Raw genomic sequence first — 7,696 nt, forward strand, 5'->3', positions numbered from 1 at the left:
CATTTTCCTCAGTGGTTAGGTGCCTGCTATGAGTGGTAGCTTGTGATGAACTCAGCATTGTCCTTACCTTGATTTCCACCTAAAGATCTGGGGTACCGAGGAAGAAGACGTTACCCTCTCTGGCTTCCTTTCCCTTACCTGTAAGAAGAAATAAAATTTCTAGGTCTCTAAAACTTGGTTATGGTGAGGCTAAAATTCAACGATCAGTACATAAGCCTAAGAGGTCATATTTTCAAGTGTCAGTTATTGTTATGACATGAGCATCAAGTAGTGGGAGTGCTCTGATATGGGGCTCAAGAAATGGTGAGGAGCTCCAGCTCTACGGTGGCTTTGCCCTGTGTCCTTGGAAAAGACATGAAATCTCTCTGGTCCTTGGTTCCATCACCTCTAAAATAAGGGATCAAATTAAAATCAATGTTTTTCAAAAAATATTTTGTTCTGTAAAATAAACAGGTATGCAGTCAAATAAAATTAGGAAAATGTACCATCTATGCCTCTTTCAGCAATTTACTGGGTGCATTTATATATAAAGTGCTTTGAGAAGCCCAGCCATAAATAACACCTGTTTGTTTTAGTTTAATTGAGATTCTTAAATTTATTTGAGTGCATGCTTTTCCACCCTTTTATTCCCTCCTAAAATCAGTAAACATCTCATGGGAAACACTTCAGGGAATGTGAGATTACATAATTTGTATATTTTCAAACAAAATTTTTTTTTTTTACTGCCTACTGTTAGTTGGTTGATGCTTAGGATAAAAGGATATAAGTAGAAAACACTGACCTAAATAGATTGAAACCATTGGGTATCTGGATCAGAATAAGAAAGAAAGTGGGGTGTCTTATTTACAGATTGGGATGTTTTGAGTTGAAATCTATGTTGTGTTGAACTGAATGCCTGCAGTGAGTTTTCCTTATCTGAACATCTATCTAATTGTCAGAAGAGAGTCAATACCTCCAGCTTAGTTTTGGAAAAGAGATAGAATTCATCAGACATCAATTAGCTAATCTGTGAGTATGCACCAAACCTCTTAAGATGCTGTTGTAACCATTAGTCCAGCAAGTCAGGACCTGCATGCTTCCCACTCTGTAATAAACTAGGAGCATCCATTCCTGTTGCCTGTGTGTTCTCTCTTTTTGTAGCTGAGCAGATTTAATGTCCAACTTAAACAAACAAAACAATTCCTTTTCTCACTAAGAGGATAGTGAATAATTGAAAAAAATGTCAAGTAAAAAGAGTTGAAAAAAAAGTTGAGATTTCAGGCATAAAAATGAGATGTAGAGCAGAGTCCAGAATTGACAGTGTTTTCCAATTACACATTGGATATCTCTCCTACAGATTTGGATGTGTATTAGGGGTAAGCTCTGGGAGGAACAGATGCAGGCACTCCACATCCATCACTGATCACCTGCAGAGATGCAGCTTTGACAGGGTAATGCGTAGTTTCTTTTTGCCTGGCATCTAATTTAACTAGTCCTTTGGTCCAAAAACGCTGACTGCTATTTCTGTGTGGGCCAAATCAAAAAGCAAAACATTGCCTCTGGAAAAAGCTTAAGGGGAGGCTTTACTGAATCACTTTTTTTAATATATAGTAATTGTTTTAATAGCATTTCACAACTCTATATTTATTCTCTTTATCTTGATCAGAAAGGTGTTTTCCCCAAATACTCAAAAGCAAAGTCATGCTATTCCTGTTGGCTGCTTCTAAAACCGTTTTAAGTTTTTATTTTAAAACATAAACAAATGTAGACAGAATAGGCTGATGAATCTCTATTTACTCATTCCCCACCTTCGAAAATGGCCAATCTTATATTTTTTATATCTTCTCATTCTTCTTCTCCTCATAACTGGATCATTTTGAACAAATTCCCAGATATCACATAGTTTTATCTACAAATACTTTGGTATATACTACAAAAAGATATGATTTTTTATTTTAGGATTATCACAACATGAACACTTAAAAATGTATCAATGATTCCTTAATATTAGCAAGTTACTAGTCAGTATTAAAATTTTTCTGATTGTTTCATGATTACCGTGTTTCCCTGAAAATAAGACCTAGCAGGACAATCAGCTCTAATGCAGCATTTGGGGAAAAAATTAATAAGACCCAGTCTTATTTTGTTATAAGACCGGGTCTTATATAATATAATATAATATAGTATAGTATAGTATAGTATAGTATAGTATAGTATAGTATAGTATAGTATAATAAAATATAATATAATATATAATATAATACCGGGTCTTATTTTACTATAAAATGCGGTAAAGCTGATGGTCCGGCTAGGTCTTCTTTTTGGCGATACAGGGTAATTTTTTTCCTTCTTTTACAAAAAGCAAGGTCCATATTTTGCATTGAGCTGATGTTTGAGTACTGTTTGCTCTACAACCTCATCAACATTTGTTATCAATTTTTAAAATTTGAGCCATTTAGGTGTGTGTATAATTGAATCTCATTGTGGTTTTGATTTGCATTTCTTTTATGACTAATGATATTGAGTACTTTTCTTTGTGAGTAATTGCAAGAAAGGTGTATGTCTCACTTTAATCACAGCTTGATACAGGTAAGATGGTTTTCCTGGGCATATCCCTCTCCTGAGGTGACTCAAGGATTTGGGCTTTCTTTTTGCAACTTTGCACTTTGAAGAACTTCGCTTCCATTCATTTCTGCTCTTAACCATCTTAGACCAAAGGGGCACATTCACATAGGCAAGAACTCAGTTATAAGATCCTACCTTAACTATTAGTGGAGCTGGGAGATATAATTTTCCTGAGTTTGCAGGAAGGATAAACAGTGTAGTGAACACAAGATTATTTCAACTACAATTATTATTTGGTCCTACTTATAAACTCTGGTAATTAAACTCATTTAAATATTTTAAATTGCCTCTGTAAATTTAAATATTCTATCTACTTTTAAGTATCTCTTATTTAAGCATCTCTATTAAATAAGATACTTAAGCATCTCTATTATTTAAATACTAAATAATTAGTGTTTAACTGTTTCCTATTAATCTAATAATTCAATTTTATATATGGCGAGTCTTCAGTTTTATTTAGTGTTCTAAAACGATTTACAATAACTTAGCAAGACTTCAATTTAAACCTGTAAGTCTGTGAGTATATAAACACAATTTTAACAGTATTTTCGCCAAAGGATGCAAAAGGGTGGTGTAGAGAATTAAAAAGAGGATAAGAATTGTGGGAATGTTAACTATTTGTTAATATACTTTTGTAGTTTTTAAAGGTATGATTTAACAAGTAAAAAAGATTCAAAAGTTCATGTATAAACCAATAACTGAATTACCTATTAATTTTTGAATTGCAAGTCTAATCTATTATTTTAATAAACCAAATTTTTCTAGTTATTATAAATACTCAAACGCACCAAATATGCACAAATTTAAAACAATATTGGTATCATGGCTTGGATTCTCTTAAATATTTCTACACTGAAGAATCTTCAATCTTCAGTGTATTGAAAGATGATAGCAGCTACCGAAACAATTATGCTAAACCAAAGTATTTAGGGTACCGTTTCCAAATAATTCTGGAGGTTACATATACAGCTGATTGAGGTTTTCAATGACTTAATGAAGTTTTCATCTGAGATACCGATGGGATTCTTCTCTACAGCTCACAACTGCCAAGCTGAGCTAGGTGGGTTTTGTTGTTGTTGTTTGGTTTTGTTTTGTTTTTGAACACCAAAAACCTGTATTACACAGACGAAGCTAGGAGGGAGGAGGATTTATTTGCCTTTCCAGGCCTTGGTTTTCCTCAGCTAGAACTCCAGTTTCTTGCCCTCTTAGCACATAGCCACCTGCTCCGCCCTGTTTGCCTGGTCATGAAGCGATGCGTGCAAGAAGCGTGCCCTGCTGGAACTGCGCCTCTAGAAAACTGCTGATTTGGGCGTTCTTTTTCCTTTCATGATATGTCTTCTGAATTTTCTTTGATTGTTTTTTTGTTTGAAAATCTCTTCCTCCTCAGGGGTCAGCTTGGCCTCCCTCTTGCAGCCCAGGGGCAGTGCACAGTGGGACTGATACCACGGTGGGCAGGTGTGCTGTCAATGAGCATCCGGCAGTTCTTTACTAGGATCTTGGACCAGTTGCTTGTTACACGCATTGCAGGCAACATCAGTAACCTTTGTTTGCGCGTAGGACACTCAGAGCCCCAGGAGAAGTTCCCCACACCCAGCCTCAATGCATGGTGCTTCTTCTTGCCTCCACGCACACGGACTGTGCGCATGCAGGGGGCAGCAATCTTATCCTTGGCAGCAGGGTGTCCCAGCTCCTATTTTCGCTTCTTGTGGTAGGGCTTTCTCTTGTCCCTGGTCTCGCGGCGCTTGTACCAGTTGTCCCCAGAGAGACCCATGGCTCAGTGCCGACCAAAAAGAGAAAACATAGAGTCCTGAGCTATTACCGTGTTTCCCGGAAAATAGGACCTAGCCAGACAATCAGCTCTAATGCGTCTTTTGGAGCAAAAATTAATATAAGACCCGGTATTGTATTGTATTGTATTGTATCATATTATATTACATTACATTATATTATATTATATTAAGACCTGGTCTTAAAGTAAAATACAGTAAAATAAGGTGAAACCTGGGCTTCACCTGTAAAATGATAGTAAAATAAGACCAGGTCTTACATTAATTTTTGCTCCAAAAGATGCATTAGAGCTGATTATCTGGCTAGGTCTTATTTTCAGGGAAACATGATAATATGTCTTATACTTGTTCCTTCTGCCCTTCTCAGTTCACAACCCACATCCCGCAGATTTATTTTCCATATTACCTATTTCTTATGTCTCCACACAGAAGTGGCTGTACTACTTGTTACAATTTCGACTAATCTATTTGCTCCTTCTTCTCCTCTAACTTCTATTCATATTCCTCCTATGTGTTACTACCAAAAATTATATAGATATTTAAATGCTACGCAAGTCAGTCATTCATGTGACCTCAGAGTCAGACAGTAAAATGAGGTGGTTACGACCATGACCATGAGTTCTGGATCCAGACTACGTAGGTTCCAATCCCAGCTGACCCATTTCCTTGCTGTGTGACCCTCACCCAGGTCACTGGACTGCTCTGTGTCTTGGTATTCTTATGTATAAAACAGGAATAACAGTGGTACCTACCTTCCAGGGTTGTTGTCAGGGCTAAATGAGCTAATAAATACAGAGGACTCAGAACAGGGTCTGACACATCAAGTGCCTTATACAGGTGAGCTATGGTTATTATCATGATCATTGTGATTAACACTATTATTTGTATGACTCTGAGGTCACAGGTCTGAGGTCAAGCCAATGACACCCAGAGGGTCGTGTGCAGAACCCCACTTTTCGGAGTCCATCGACGTTTATCTGCTCACTGCATTCCTCCACTCATTTTCTTCCCCAGGGAATCCTTTTCTTGCTTGGGGCCAGATGGTAGGAGGGAGGAATTCCTCTTCTTTGGCATGTTTTTGCGGCAGTCTTTGTGTGGGCCTCGAGTCATTTTCCCCAAGGATCCTATTTGTAGTTTCTGTGCTCCCTTCCCAAGCTCTGGTGTGCTTCGCTTTCCGCATCTGTGGCTCTTTCTGCCACTTTTTCTCAGGCTACCATTTTGCCTGTCCTGGCAGAGAGTTGGAAATCCCCTGATAACCCCTTACTCCCCACCCCACCCTTAGGGCAGGCCCTAGGCAATGACTGACAGGTGTGGAAGTATGAAAGCCCTCCCCTTTGCCTGGGGTGGGGCGGGGGACAACTCTAAAGAGTAATAATTTACCCTTCATGCTCCCTGCCAGACCAGGCTGAAGGCAGCCTCTTCAGGATTATTCCTGTTTGGCTTCTGCAACCTCCCCCAGCCCTTGAAGCTTCTCCTGGGCACACCTCCTTCCTGACTCCATTGCAGGGAATTCTGCTGCTAAAACAGAGCAAACCTGAACTAGCTGTTTAAATGAGAAGGACTAAGGGAATGGAAAGTATCAGATTCTAATGATTATATTTTTAGAAACGCACTATCCCACCACGCCTGTTAACATGTTATCTTGTTTGCCAGGGCTTCTTAAAATTGGAGGCCCATCAAAACCACCTGCAGAACTTGGAAAAAAACACAGATTACCATGGACCTCCTCTGTTCCAACTCTGAGTTTCTGATTCAGTAGGTTTGAATCAGCATTCTTGGGGCCCAAGATTTTGCACGTCTATTGGGTCCCTGGTAATACTGCTCCTGCTCGTCCAGGGATGGGGCTTTGAGAACCACTGCAGTAAGTGATGCCTGGGGCCAGATCTGTCCCAGACAGGCAACATTTGCATAGTAACAGAAATCTGAGCCACAGGATCAAACAGTGAAGATACAAAGCCATTTATTTCACCCTCTTATATTGCCCTCGGGATAAAAGACACCTAGCCATTAATTTAAAAATATAATAATAAATGAACAGAAGTAAATACCTCACTCTGTTCCTATATCATACTTAGTAGTCATTTGATAGGTATTATTTCCTATCCCTTCTCCTCACCACCTTCTCAAGCCAGACCAATCTGTTTGATTTCCTTGGTGCAGTTCCTTGCTGCGGTCTGGAAGCAAACATGGTAGGGAGGATGAGGTCACGCTCAACTCTTATTTCCCGCACAAAGTTGTGCTGTGATGTGTTGTTGCTGTCTGAAGTGTCTGGACTCTTATTACATGACTTATATGTGGAAGTACATTAGAGATGAAAATGCACCAATAAAATGTCATCGTTTTTATTATCAGGGGTATCTGTTCAGGACTGCACTGTCCTTTTGGAACAAACATTTATTTTTTAACCCAGGCAACCACCTGAACAATTACTTGTTGATCTTGAAAGAGATCTGTGGGGAAGCCAGGAAGACCTCAGGGCTGAGGTGTCACTCCCCTCTCCCAAGGAGGTTGGAACACCTGGTGTTCTCAAAATTGGTCAGAGGTCTCAGTTTTCGGACCTTCATAGTGACAATGGAGATTATGTGACTCACTTGAAATTTCACTTTCCTTTATTTTTTTTCCTTCAGAAAGCAAAACATATGCTTGTTTAATTCAGATCATTTTAGGGGGTTTTCGTATGTGTCTGTTGAAAGAGGAAGTGAATAATTTGAAAAGATGTGTCTTATATTTTTAGGAATAATATTTCACAATTATCACTTAAATAGAAGTTGTTTCTCTTTTTTTTTAAAGATATAATTTAACGTGTTTTCTGGTTATAAAGGTTAAAGAATTCTATTTCTAAAAATTCAGAAAAACTTTGAAATACATGATGAATAATTAAAATAACCACAATTTCTGAGAGAACCGCTGTTAATATTTGGCCAAATATTATACCCCTCTTCTCTTTTTGTAAATAAAACATGCGTATATTGTTTAACAAAATTAGTATGTGACTTGATTTTCTATTGCAGATGTAACAAATTATCACAAACCTAGTGGCTTAACACAGATTTATTGTCTCACAGTTCTGCAGTTCAGAAGTCTGACATTGGTCTTATGGGGCTAAAATCAAAGTTTCAGCAGGGCTACGGTCCTTCTGGAGGTTCTAAGGGAGAATCCATTTAGTTTCTTCAAAGCTAATAAAGTGGCCATCTACCTGACCCTTCTTCTGTGGTCAGATCTCTTTTTGATGATAGCTAAGTAAGGTTCTTTCTAAGGACTCGTGAGATTAGATCTGGCCCACCTGGATAAAACGGGATAATTTC

General features: G+C 38.3%; 1 pseudogene; it reads right to left on the reverse strand.

Moving 5' to 3' along the window:
* Window positions 1-3,752: 3,752 nt before the first annotated feature.
* Window positions 3,753-4,375, reverse strand: LOC141567097 (small ribosomal subunit protein eS8 pseudogene; annotated as a pseudogene).
* Window positions 4,376-7,696: the final 3,321 nt, after the last annotated feature.

This window comes from Rhinolophus sinicus, linkage group LG10 (assembly GCF_036562045.2).
Source record: "Rhinolophus sinicus isolate RSC01 linkage group LG10, ASM3656204v1, whole genome shotgun sequence".
Classification (NCBI taxonomy): Eukaryota; Metazoa; Chordata; class Mammalia; order Chiroptera; family Rhinolophidae; genus Rhinolophus; species Rhinolophus sinicus.